Here is a 13,875-nt window from a genome sequence, read left to right as displayed (position 1 = left end):
GACTTGTCATTGAGTTGCACCACTGAATTTTCGGAAATTTTCGACCGTCTGGCTTGTCGTTGAGTTGTACTACTGAATTTGGTGCCACCTCCTTCGATATCATGTTCTCCTAGTAAAAATCCGAAAATTGTGGAAATTTTTCGAAAACCCCGAAAATTGAGTTTTGTATTAGGAGTCGGACGGTCGAAAATCTCGAAAAAATTGAGTAAGTATTAGGAGAACATGATATCGAAGGAGGTGGCACGAAATTCAGTAGTACAACTCAACGACAAGCCAGACGGTCGAAAATTTTCGAAAATTGAGTAGTACAACTCAACGACAAGTCAGACGGTCGAAAAATGATTGGAAGTTTTCTGTTAGGAGAATATGATATCGAAGGAAGTGGCTCGAAATCTTTCTGGCACCACTTTTACTATGATATTCTCCTAATACAAATCTTAATTTTTGTCTAATTTCAAATATGTTTCTTTATCCAAAATTGTTGAAGATGTAAATGTAATGCTATTGTCGAATATTCATGTACAAGGCTAGGGAAAGAAGAACACATTAACTGTTGTAAGCAATACTCTTTATTTTTCACCAAAAACATTACAATATTCAACGTGTATCGTAGTGAGATAAAAAGATGGCCTCTGGCAGGAATGCGCTGATGTAGATAGGTACGAATGCGCGGCCGATTGAATAAGAGCAGCATCTTCTTGCCAAAATCTACAGAATTACATAAAAAAGTATTAGAAATTTTTGGTTTCCGGGGGTACAGTTTCGTGAGCTAACTATTGTGCAACAGTAACAAATTACGTCTATATATTCATAAATAAGAAAACCAAAAAGTCAGGTGGGATAACTTACAAGTTCTTCGTTGTAGCAACGTGTCTAACGTCTGTAAGACGATATTTCAATGTTGGAAAACTTTGGTTGGGCCGATGTAGTGTTTTCGTACGTAACATTGGATATTCGTTGGCAATTGTCATAAACTTTGGCGGTCGTATGCCCTATGCTCGGAATCTGTAAGCAAAAACAGTAACTATATCCCAAGTAATTCCCAACTGTTGTAGCTACCGTTGGCCAACCATAAATGCTACTAAGGAATAAAGTCGGGGGAAAATCGGAGAAAAGAGGAAAAGACAAATGGACGGACGGAGGGAGAAGGATATACAGGACGAAAGGTAAAGATTTAAATGGCTTCTCGCAAAAAGCATTTAGCTATTCCCCGTGGCAAACGACCATGGCGAAATGGCGAGAGAGAGAACATATTTTAAACAGATTTCCCTCTTCCGTGCACGATATATTTATGTGCCGTGGAACCGGCAACCAGGAACCAGTGTATACTAACCCAGGGGTGTGTTGCCGCCACTGTTCAATGCTCTTCGAGGACTCGCCTCTTTTTCGGGGGTTTCGAATTTAAAAGGTTTAAAGCGATTTCCCAGGGGTTGGTGCGATGGATTCCCGGTACTCGAATGTTGATCGACTGCCGGCGATTTCCTCTTTCCTTTCGCCGAGGAACTCTCTTCCGTTTGCTTCTGTCTCTTTGAAGTCTAGATCCACGATCATTCCTTTAATTTAATATACTACAGGGTGGGGCAATAACTCTGCCCATCTTAAATATCTCCGTTACTTGTAATAATATGAAAAAATGATATATACGAAAGTTGTGTGCTATAGAGGGGGAAATATTGTGATGTAAACCCTTTTTGTGCGCGCGAAGACGTTTTGAAGATTTCAAGATCTTTAAAGATCTTTTTAAGATTTCTTTAAATGGAATGACCTACTTTTTGTGACCTTCATATGTCTTAGATCTAATAGTTAACGAGATTATTCGATTATATTTATATTCCCTTGCCTGAAAATGATGTCCCAGAGACGTCATGGGTTTAGTATGCCAAACTTGATTATCTCTCACGTCCCCTCATAAATTAACGTATGAAATAACGACCTAAACATTGTATGAATGAACGTACATTGATCTTGAATCAATGCAAATTGTTTTATATTCCATCTGTGCTCATAGCGTCAAACGAAATAATATAGTATGTTTTAATCTAAAGCCTTGAAATTAAATTGTAAGGCAAAGGGCTAAGCTAATGCAAATAAGAAATGACACGAAAATAATTTATTTGGATTTAAAATAAAAATGGCGAAGTATTTTAAATAATTAATTCTTTCAAATGTTGATTTACCTATTTCTGAAATGTTGATTTATTACCTTTTTCAAATGGAATGTGCACCACCCTGATATAACCTATGGACCCTTCTTAAAAGACGGAAAAAACTATTTTGGCATTATTTATGGATTGGGGGTCATAATATAATAAGTCGTTGAATTCGTCTTGACGTCAGCTATAACATTATGAAACCAAAAATGCATTTTAATATTTAAGAAATCAAAATGATTCTTATTTTTTGTCGAAAAATGATGTAATTTATTATTTTAATACTGAATATATAGATCGCGAAACTTTTTAATAAGTAAATATATATATATTGATGCTCATTTCTATTTGACAATTCTATTCTATTTCTAGTGTAACAAGATCGTCAATAGAGTGTCATAAGATTAATAAAACTTACAGAATGATTGATTGTGTCCAAATACTAATAACTATACTACTTTAGATGATAACGAAATGAAATCAGCGTGAAAGTGCTCTGTATACCTACTTGAAAAGCTTCTGCAATTTATGAATTTACACAATTACCTTAAAACACTTGAAAATCGCTAATGAATAAACATTGTGTCAGAGACTGTTTATGAACGCAAAGCGTGCTGTAAAATTTCTTGACTTTTGACGAAGTAGAGTACATAGAAGAATGAGTGCTACTCCTACCTTTAATTACGGCGGACAGTAAAAATTATACGACTTACGCAAAATTTTGAAATCGATTTTTTTTCGACTTTTCGTGCCAACACTATGCACTGTGCTGAAAAATGACAAGGCCGAGATTAGTGTAACGTGCGAGGATCCGCGCAGCTTGAATCCTGTTGTTCCGCCGGGCGCGATAGTAACTTTTACGAAGCCTGATATCGGGTAGCGTGGTTATAGCGAGCTGTTGCTGAATATTCCATCATGGGATTAGGAGTGTCCCGTCGTAAAACGGCGCGCGTGATCCTCTTCGTTCGAGGAGAAAACGCGGCCGAGCGTTCTCGTCCGTTCGCGGTTCGCGCGATCGTTCGCGAAATCAAAGCCGGCCGCGGACAATGGATCTCTTTGAATCCAGCGGGAGGGTCGTAAAGCACGGGTGCGAGCGTCGATTTAAGGACGCGCCCTGCGATTGTGCTAACGAATGCGAGGTCGTAAACGGATTCCATGCCTCGAGAAAGAAACATGGGAACGGGGTCGGTAGACCGTCGAGGGGGCGGGGGACTCGACGAGCGAACTTGTCCTTCAAAAACGCGGCAGAGAGGAGTAGGTGGAGGAGGAGGATGAAGGCTACACGAACGCCTTTTCTAATGGAATTAATGTGCTCCTTATAACCCGCCCGGAGCGCAAGATTTACCTTTCATCCCGGGGAATATGTGATCAGGGTATTAGTGCCTCTGTATTATTAAGAGATGAAAACTGAAAGTAAGAGGACGGAACGACAGGAGAAGGAGAGGGTGGAGGGTAGGTCGTACGTAGGCCGGAGTAGTTGGAGGGGGAGTTTGAAAGTCCTCTGGCAATGGAGACGTTTTCCTGATTTCAATGCGTAGGCTGATTTAAAATTCATCAGCCTCTTTAAGGGCTTATTTTTCTGCTCGCGCTCCAGGGTATTTATTTTTTTCTTGTCAGGACGAAGACGAGGAGGAAGACGGTAATCCTGTATTCCCGGTGCCGACCGAGTGGAGCATCTTCTTTTGTCGAGCGGCCCGAGAGGGTAGGATTTTTAATTTCACGTGGCCGTGCGTCTCTCGTGCTCCACTTCGTGCACTGGCAAGGGCAGCGGTTCGCGAACCACGCCGTTGTTGCTCTCCGTGCCGCGGCGCGTCGTCTGCGTCTACGCTCCGTCGTAAAATAAATTGAAATTTCGAGTACTCGTTCCCTGAGAATCTTCCTGAATTACTTCTTATCGCGACGGCGTCTCGCGTGCTTCGTGGGTTATAGATTTTTAACGTGAATCCGGCCCGCGATCTTATCGCCGCCGTTTATCTCAATTCAGGCAGAAACAATTCCCGCAGAGCGGATACGATGGTGGTGTTGGGAGGTGGGGGCCAGAGCAAACTCCGAACTCACTCCGGAAAAATCTCTGGCAATTTTTCCAGCAGCAAATTGTATAGATTGCATTAAGTGATATCTCGGCGAAATTACAATACGCTACATTTGACTCGGAATTTATAATATCTTCGCCGGCACCGTAGCCAACCAACCACCCAGGGACCTATATGTATCGCGCGAGACCTCGCGCTAATGCGCCTCCGTACCCCAGTTTCAGGCTCAACCAATAACACGCCGGCAGATTAGGGAGCAAGCTTTTAAAAATACTCGAATTGGCAGCCACCCTTGTTTCGCTTCTCCGCTTCGCTCGTGTGCCAGTCAATTGCGGATATTACGATTACAGTCCCCGGCGATCGACTTACCTCGCATAACATCAGGAGAACATGGTTGCCTCAAGCTACATTTGCATTTAATCATCGATTGCAGAATTTCAGAATTTATTAAGCCAATGATTCTTTGTTTAGATTAATTTTTGCGTGGACCACCAACAGCTGAATTATACATTTGACGTAATATATTTTATAGCAGTTTTCCAAGGATAGACATTCAGTTTCACGGTATTCTGAGAACATGGGAAGTTGTTAATCTGCGTCCGCCTTCTGTTTCAGTTTATAACATTTCGTTCCAGTGAATGTAAAAAAAGCTATTTTATGTTGAAATACGTCGCAGTTTTATCTTTTTATATCAGTAAAATACTTTAATATTTGGCTATCAATTTGACCATACTATTAATAAAGTATTTATTATTGTCAACTTGTCACCAGGGAGCAAAGTATGTTATAAAAATAATAGATAGGTGATCAGCAGTAAGCTGTTATTTAATCGACCTTGCAACGACCTTGAAGAGGTCAACTTTAAATTTCTAAGTTATTAATGCCTAGCATCGAGACATTCTCGAAGCATTGAACGAAGCACCTGAACGTGATTGTAGCATAAGCCATTCCCGTGATATAAACTCTGAACGTTGTTGGGTCACAGCTGGTTTTTCAGTTTATTCGAAGGCGAATGAACTTACACAACGAAGTACATGAATGATCGAGAATTCGGACATTCAGTAGCTTCAGGTACTTTTACAATTGAAAAATTTAAAGTTGATCTTTATAGGCCTTTTCAATACTGTCGTAAACTACTGAAACATTTTTTCCCTGGGAATGGGACACCCTGTATATTCAACCTATGTATACCGCAGTTATTTCTATTCTGCTTCTGCTGAAAATTTGAATCTCCATAATTTTAAGCCGGTAGTTGGTTTGCTTGAACAACGGAGAAAGGGAGGGTATTTTAAGTACATTCTTTAATTGCCAGATCTTACTCGGCGAAGTAGCAGGCCGGCTCGTCGTTTCCCTCGTTGGTCCGCTTAATCCAAGATCAACAACGACGCGACGAAATTACAGTGAATCAGGGAAGGGGGTCCCAATTGCAGGGGTTCCGCAGGTATTCCCCTCCAGGCGCGTTCACTTTCTAATAGCCGGTAGCCGACAGGGTCGACATACATACATAGTTCTACACGTTTTCTCATTGTTACCGGCGGAACGGCGAGCATAATTGTGACAGCGCGTAATGGACAATGCCGAAATCCCTGCGTCCCCTTAGTCAGCAAAGCACCGCCATGCCGCGCCGCACTGGAGAGATGTTCGAGCGTCGCCAGCCGCGATTAGCCACGGGCGCGGCCGAATCAATGTTATTTCGAAATATTAGCAGAGACTCGGCGAGGCACTGGGTACAACGTACGCCCTATTACCGCGATTAGCATACGCTGACAGCCGGCCACGCCGCCTCTAAACAAGGGGGCAGGGGGGCAACGACGTAACCCATCCCGTCGTATCGGGTGTGCAGTTCGGTGGAGACACGGGCCGCGGAGATACCGCTGCTAACCCGATTCGATACTGGCACAGGGTGAGGTGGCTGACTGCTCGATGCCGTGTAACATATTGCGACAAGCTATGCAGAACATTAGGCCAGTGACGCCGACTGATGCTGTTCGGCCACTCCGCGCTAATGTATTCACGCATATTTGTATCCTGACCGGGGTTCGACACCACTCCGTTGTTCCGCGGAACATTGTGCGACGACGAAACGAATTCTGTGTACGCCCGCGTGAATAACGAATCATCAACGCCCATTTCTAACCTGCGGTTATCGTGACTAGACTTGCCAAACAATTTTATTGAAAGGGTTCCGTCCCTACTATAATGTTCGTCTAATTGTTACATCTCTATCACTTTCGTACGATTGTGATCAATGGAAAACTTAGTGATCTGTAATTGCAAGCTAATGTGGATTGTTTTATTTATGATCAATTTAACAAAAAACATTCGACAGTTTTATTACCTGGAATTAATTTTTAAATCTTTCTCGTGCAAAAATGAAACTTTAAGTATTCTTCGTAAAGTCGTTGGTGTAAATATAATGAGAGAAATAAACGAAAGAAGCCATTAAAGCCATTAAATGATACACAGTGACTATATTCATTGTTTCTATCTTATGCTGCAGCAACAGCGGCAGACCGTTAATTTTAGGGCTCTGGGTCGACACTATTTGGGGGCCTGCTTGATTCACCCAAATTAACTCGAGAGTACTAACAATTTTTGTACGATTTATTTTTTCTTCAGTTGTTAATTTAAATTGTTCTTATTTTTTCGACCGCGATGGGGTCCCTGGGCTGCACAGTAACCACCCTGTTCACTATTTAAACCAGTAAGTTAACAACGGCAAAATGTTCCATGGCAATGGTATCTACAATCGCTGAGAATGCGCAAGTACACATATTCAAATTGAACCAAAATAATTTCTGCACAACTTAACGGGAGGTGCTCGACTCTTCGTTCGTAGAGGAACCAATTTTTCTGAACGAGGCCCGGGAATGCGAGAGCCATGATTAGAGGGGGCACAATGCGAGCACATTTCCCTCATCTATACAAATAGTATATTTATTCCCACGCAGCGTGTATCTTCATCCTCGACAAACACGGGCATGCCTTGAAAAGTAACGGGCGCCTGCGTCTCACCCTCCGCACGGGCCCGGTTTGTTTATTCCATGAAAAAAAGATTCCCCCGGCTGACAGGAAGGAACATTTCCGCGAAGAATCTGAAGCGATGCCGGTCGCGCTTGTTCCTCCCCCAGAGCTCGTTGCCCGGTTGCTCTCCCGTCAGGTTCTCGGTTCTCCTGAATTATTTCGCGCTTTGTAATTACGCGGGATCCAGCCGGACGCCGAGGAACGGGGACGTCGTTGGTCACAGTGATTGCGTGCAGTAGCCTGGGCCGGGTCGGGCCGGGGAGAAGATACTTGCAGTAACCCGATTCGATGGTGAACGGGGGTGGGACGCTCGTCGGATGGTGTGTAACATATTGCGACAAGCTATGCCAAACATTACGCCGGCGACGTCGACTGATGCCGGCTAACCAGCTCGCAGCAGTAATACAGACCCGTCGGTGTGCCATGCCGATGAGCGTGGGTGAAACTGTCGCGGGTTTGTACGAATGCACGCGAACAATCCCCCCGGCTCTGATAGGAGCGCGCACGGCCGCGGGAATAATTATCACACGCGCCCGGTCGTGTCATCTCGTTTCGCACGTTGACGAGGCATTGTTGAAGCGGACCGCGACGCGCGATCCTTACGACGACTGGATGACAGCTCGCTAATAACCGGCATTAATCGAGATCCCACCCGACCAACCGAGCAAGACGCAGAACCGAGCGAGCCCCGTTGCCGTGGACACCGACGCCGACGTCGCTTTCACCGAATTCTCTTGAATAATGACTGCATCGGTTGTGTCACGCTTAATGGAAATGTTTTCTCTCGACGCGAAGGCGGAAACTGCAAGTGGAAAACGATCTTTTCACTGCGTGTGCTGGCACACTTTGCGCAACCCGCTTAATCGACTGTGATTTGCTCAAAGTTGTGTTATACGACACTTTGAGTTCGTAGGAATGTGATTGTACTGAATTACAGTCACTAGCGTCATCAGATTTCGGCACTTTCAAGATGATAACTTTTTTAATATTGGACCATACGATTTGGATCTGTTTGATAAGTTAGAACAGTTAGTTTACTACAGGATGTGAAAACAAAAGTTCTGAAACAATTGCGATTGGTTGGGATTGCAGAGAATTATTTTATATCCCATTTAAAATTGTAGGAAATATCTTGGAAAAATGTGAACGATGTGACCGAATATTTTAGATACAAGTTGTATGGCTTCGCGGTCAGTAGGAAACTGTTATTTATTCTACCTTGCAATGACCTTGAACAGGTCGATAAAGGTCAACCTTAAATTTTTAAGTTTAGACCCATATTTTTGATTAATTATTATAACTAGCATCGAGACGTTACATGGATCCTGTGTAAATCATGTTAAAATTTTGTCGTAAACTTGATTAAACATCTTTTTAACCATTCATAAGAAATGGTTCAAACGTGACCATGCGTCTATACCACATATATAGGCAATTCATTTGACTGTCAAGCTCGACGTATAAACGGTCTACTGATACTTACACATTGCAGAACGAACGTTTCTATTACGGTGTGAATGCAAACGTCAGTATCGATTACTATTGATCAACAAGCGTGCAAATACAGTAATATGATACAGTGGCTCTCTAGTTTCCAAATGTGGGACAATATTGGGCAACTATGATGTTACATGCTCGAAAAATTTCTTTCAGTGAGGGACTGTCGTAAAGGTTGGGACAGTGCTTTTTTCCACATTAATACACTGGAAAAACCCCAATGCCATGACTGTCAACTTTATTTCTGCTTATAAAAAGACCGAGCAAAGGCTAAAAATATGTCCTAAAAAGTTTTATTGTGTTTCTTATTGATTTTTCAACTAAAACTGTTTCAACCCTGATCGCTTAAACATATTTAATTTGTTGGAATTTTAAATGTCTAAAAAGAATTGTGCACTTACTGCGATGTGAATTTGTTTTTTTTTGTGTTTCGAAATGGCGTTTTTTGTAAAGGTTGGGACACAAACTTTTTGGAAATTGGCTATAACTTTTTATCCGTTAACGCAATCATTATACTTTTTCAAACAAAAATGGCAAGTATACCATTCGGCAACGGTATAAATTTTTTTGCGTAATTCTCATCCTATTAAATTTTTATAGCTAACAAACAAAACGTGTCCCAACCTTTACGACAGTCTCTTATCATAAACAAAACAGAAATAATTTTGTCGTAGCGTTAACGACGATTGGCATGAGTCTAGTTCGATTCTTCGGTTCCCAAATGATCCGTACGAAGAAGGGAAGCCGGAGAATACCTGAAGAGCCGAGATAGACTAGGTCGTTCGAGTCGGAAGCCGAACAGAGTCGCGATAATCGCAGCCGCGAGCGAATTTACATTGGCACGATCGGTTTGCAGGAGAACGGATTTGCATTCGAGACGGAGCTAGCCCGGTGGATTCGGTGGAAAATGGCTGGAGCGCCGCCGCCTAAGTGCAAGGATAGCGGCAAACGACGTTACGGGGTTGACGGACTCATTACGCGGCGGTTTGCATATAGAGCACACCGACAACCGGGGCGGATCTCTATACACAACTCGAACACGTAGTTCCAAACGAACGGATGTGCAGAGAGCCACGGACACTGACTGACTACTACACGAGTAATATGGATTTGAGGGGAGGCTGGCACAATAGTGCCACTAATGCACAATCACCCCCGCGTCGCCTCCACGTATTCCCAACCACCGACCCCCTCCGGCAAACTACCTATACAGACCATTCAATATTGGCCAGAGCTCTAGCTGCTGGGTTATCCACGGTTAATGGCGCGATATTGGCCTACCCTGAAGAACTTTGTTAAATCATGTTCTCGTCGCAACTTTGAGACCGCGACGCGGCGTTCCTCATTGTTCCGACACAGCCCTCGATCGCTGTGTCAACGATCTTGTTTCTACTCGTCCTTCGAAATCTGCTGTTATATTGTTCACATGTTTTATCAGCTACCCTAGGTCTTTAATTGTCTGATGCACCTACAAATAATTCTGGAACATCTTGGTACAGCTTGTCAAATCTAGCTGTGCGGCTGAATGTCCCCGGCAAGGGGAAATATTTGTATTTGTTTGCCCATTCCTATGTTTTGGTCAGCCGCACAGCTAGATTTGACAAGCTGTACACTGTGTTAGCACAACACATATTAGGTCGTAATACAAATACGTTCGGTATCTTTTTATTTGTTAATAAAGTACTGAATTATATATTGTACAATTCTTGACTGCAAGTCGCTCCTATTTAATCATTTACGTACAATTACAATGAATCCTAACCAAAAGTGCCTAAAGTAAGTCGCAGTAACCTGAAGTGCCCAGAACGATAATAATAATCTGATGAATGTATTTTTATTTTTGCGTAGGTACCTTACATTTTCGACTAGACATCGCATAATTGTTCTGATGTAGCACTACATCCGTTGAAAAGACAAATCCAACGATACAAAAAATATCTTTCTCTTCATTCTAAAAACAATTTCTCTACAAACACGGTTTGTAGTACCGCGCAGATTCGATCTCAAATGCTGCAAACGTAATTGATGATTCCATAGCTAAATTTTGCACACGTGCAAGCCATATATGTAATATTTACTTCTTTAAGCGAAAAGGAGACAGCGATTACCTGTCCTCAAACTCCTAAAAAGCCGATATCTTCTCAACCGACTAAAGAAAGGAAAAACAAGTTTACATATCCGGAACCCATTTTCCTTCCTCTATCCAGGAAAATCCCCATGATGAGACTTCTATCGATTCGGGAGCACAGTCGGGATCCTATGCGGTCAAATAAACTGAAATCAAGCTAAATCTCGCGTCGTGTCGGTCCGCGCGGGGGCGTATCGATGTCTGGTATCCACGAGGATCAAAGGACCGAGCCGCGTTCACGAGACAGCCGGCGATTCTCCGTAAACAGAACGTCGAAATGCGGTCGGCCATTTCGACGCGGCGCGCGGCGGGATCACGAATAACATGGTGGGTCTCGCGCCGGGAATACAGGGGAGCGTCCGTGAAACGGTCATATTGTGCAGCAACACTTCGGCCCGATATCCGCGGCGGACACCGTACAGCCCTGGACCGGTATCAGCACGGCCCATTGCTCGCGAATCCGACCAATTTCCTGCATCCGGATCTGATCGTCACTTTACGACGCGTGTACCGGGAGTGACCATCCGACCGGCATTCTAACCGATGCGATGCGATGCGTCCATCCACCGAGAGTCCCTGGCCCGCTTGTACTAAACCGCGTATACATGTACATGACCGGCTCATACCCATCGACCATGCCCTATGTACCCGCTGATAACGTACGTACCGTGCTCCCCGGTTTCAGCATAATCTGACTGATTGGCGGCGGACAACCCTACGCGATGGGATCCCGTTACCAGACTGACTCGTTGCGGCTACTACTCGGTGCACGGTTCTCCCTAGTCGCAAATCTTCTTTGGAACTGACCATTCTACAGTTTTTCGAGCGCCTCACTGTGGGGTCGCGGCCCCGAAAACCTGGCGGAAACTCGAAATATGGAAATTCAAGAATTCATGATTATCCGTCGGTAAATTATAGTTGAGAATATGCTCTTGTAGAATCAGTAAAAGATAACGATGTTGAATGGCCAAGTTTCAAATTAAGATTCAAATTAATACATATGTATGTATATATAGTATTGAAATAATAAATTACATCAGTTCAACATTTACATGCAAGAATACTTTTTCCAGCCGTTCGGTGGAAGCACTTCATTATCACGCTTTCAAAAATAAAAATCATTTTGATGTTAAAATGCATTTTCGATTACCTAATGTTATAGCTGACGCCATGACGAATTCAACGACCTACTACATTATGACCTTGAGGCCATAAACAACGCTAAAATAGTTTTTTCGACTTTTCGGGCCAAATACCCTACTGTACGCCATGTTTAAGGGCCGCTTCTAGTGTAACGACAGTGAAATCATGTGATTTTTAAGAATTCTTTTAGAACGGCTACTGTGGATATATGGAACTAGGCCTTCTTGGAATGTGAACTTGATGAGTCTCGAAGTATAGATGTCTTATTTTTTAAATTAAAGACTTCGTATTATGAATTATCGAGGCTTCTTGATAGCTTCGGCAGTGCAAGCATTGCTGGCGTGCAATGTAGCATCTGCCACAGTCAGAAATTCTCTTAAAATTTTCCGCGTAAATAAAAATTTTTTGAAAGAGGAAATGGCCATGTGAGAAGTCCTTATGCTGAAAACAGCATTGGTCTCAAACTCTGCTCTTAATTTTATATCGCAAAGTTCAAACACGATTGACCACTGTGTATCCCTGTTGGAGGGTAGTCTATCGGATTAGCCTGTTCATTACATGAAAGAGTGTCTCTTCCGGTTAATAAAAAGCGTACACCGAGCGAGGCCCGTAAAATGGCCGGATCGCATATCGGGGCTGAAATCACGGTGGTCGATGAAGGGGGAAGGTTCACTGTAAATTACATAAACCGAAGAATATTGTCTTACGGATGAAATTCATTTATGACATACTCACGAGCATAATCGAGTTTGTCTGGGGTAGAGGAGACAGGTCACCGTCGACAAAGTGGCTTCTCCCGGCTGATGTAGGAAGCGACGAAAGCCGGAAATACCTACGTAGGTAAGGCGGAACTTCAAAGAGGGTGAGGGCTCGAGGTGGTGAAGGGGTGCCAAGAACATCTCAACGAAATTCTGCCGCCCCCTCCGGCAGAGTCGTGTTTTATCGCATTATTTATTGCTGCGAACTGCGGGCTTTTCCTGTGGCACCCATCACCAACCACCTCACTGCCGTCTTTCCATTGGTGTGGATCACACACACGCACTCAGCCACCGAGCCAGCGTTATTGATGGATTCCTCCCTTATGAAATATCTCGGAGCTCCGTACGAATTTATTGCGAGCAGTTCGACGTGCTTTATATCGTATTGTTCATGATAAACCCGCACTGATATCCCTGGGATGCTCCACGATCTCCTAAAAAGCCCCCGATGAGCCGTTATGCGATTCTTTTTCCCGTCTCCCCGTCTTCCCGTCGTCGTCCGCGAACGAACGAGTCCCTGTGCGGACACTACCAACCCTGAGTACTCGCATTAGCGGGGAAGAAAATGTCTCCATGGTTGTTTCCGCGATCGGAAGATAAAAACGACAATCTTCCCCGACTAACGGTATCGTTTCGCGCAATATCGTCCACGTTTCTAACGACCCAGCGCGAAATAAAACTGCGCAATCAGCGAAACTGTTTGCTGATCAATATTTAGCATAGCGGTAGCATTAAGGCAAACTTCGTAATTGAATTTCATTAGACTATGATATTGTCTTAGGCACAGGGTCGCTTAGATTTGAGAACAAAAGAATACACCACAAATACGGGAGCCGCATCAAGTTCATGAGACAATTTTCACGACTGTATTCCCAGGCGTCGCGCTGATGTGGGATCTATGCAGAGTCCACCTTTGTCGACTTTTCGTGTGTCCCACCGACACATCGCTAGGCCAAGGAAGGGTTCATGGTGCGTATTGCGAGTATGCTTTAAGATTTTGCTGAATGTTATACATCCCTGGTCATGGTTATCGACAATGGTATAACTATTATGGTAAATTCGGAAGCGGTTCATGCCCAGGAGCCCAGCCATAGATACTTACGTACCCATACAGCGATTCTAGTGCATTCATAATCAGAGTC

At 43.5% G+C, this 13,875-nt stretch overlaps 1 long non-coding RNA gene across 1 annotated transcript; it reads right to left on the bottom strand.

Moving 5' to 3' along the window:
- Positions 1-347: 347 nt before the first annotated feature.
- LOC143207068 (uncharacterized) lies at positions 348-10,212 on the bottom strand. The gene is made up of 3 exons (XR_013008606.1): positions 1,334-10,212; positions 850-1,005; positions 348-708 (listed from the first exon to the last, which is right to left on the bottom strand). It is a non-coding gene; the product is annotated as an uncharacterized LOC143207068 (long non-coding RNA).
- Between the last annotated feature and the right edge of the window lie 3,663 nt (positions 10,213-13,875).

Source organism: Lasioglossum baleicum, chromosome 3 (genome assembly GCF_051020765.1).
Source record: "Lasioglossum baleicum chromosome 3, iyLasBale1, whole genome shotgun sequence".
Lineage (NCBI taxonomy): Eukaryota > Metazoa > Arthropoda > Insecta > Hymenoptera > Halictidae > Lasioglossum > Lasioglossum baleicum.
This window is presented reverse-complemented; position numbering and strand designations above follow the sequence as displayed.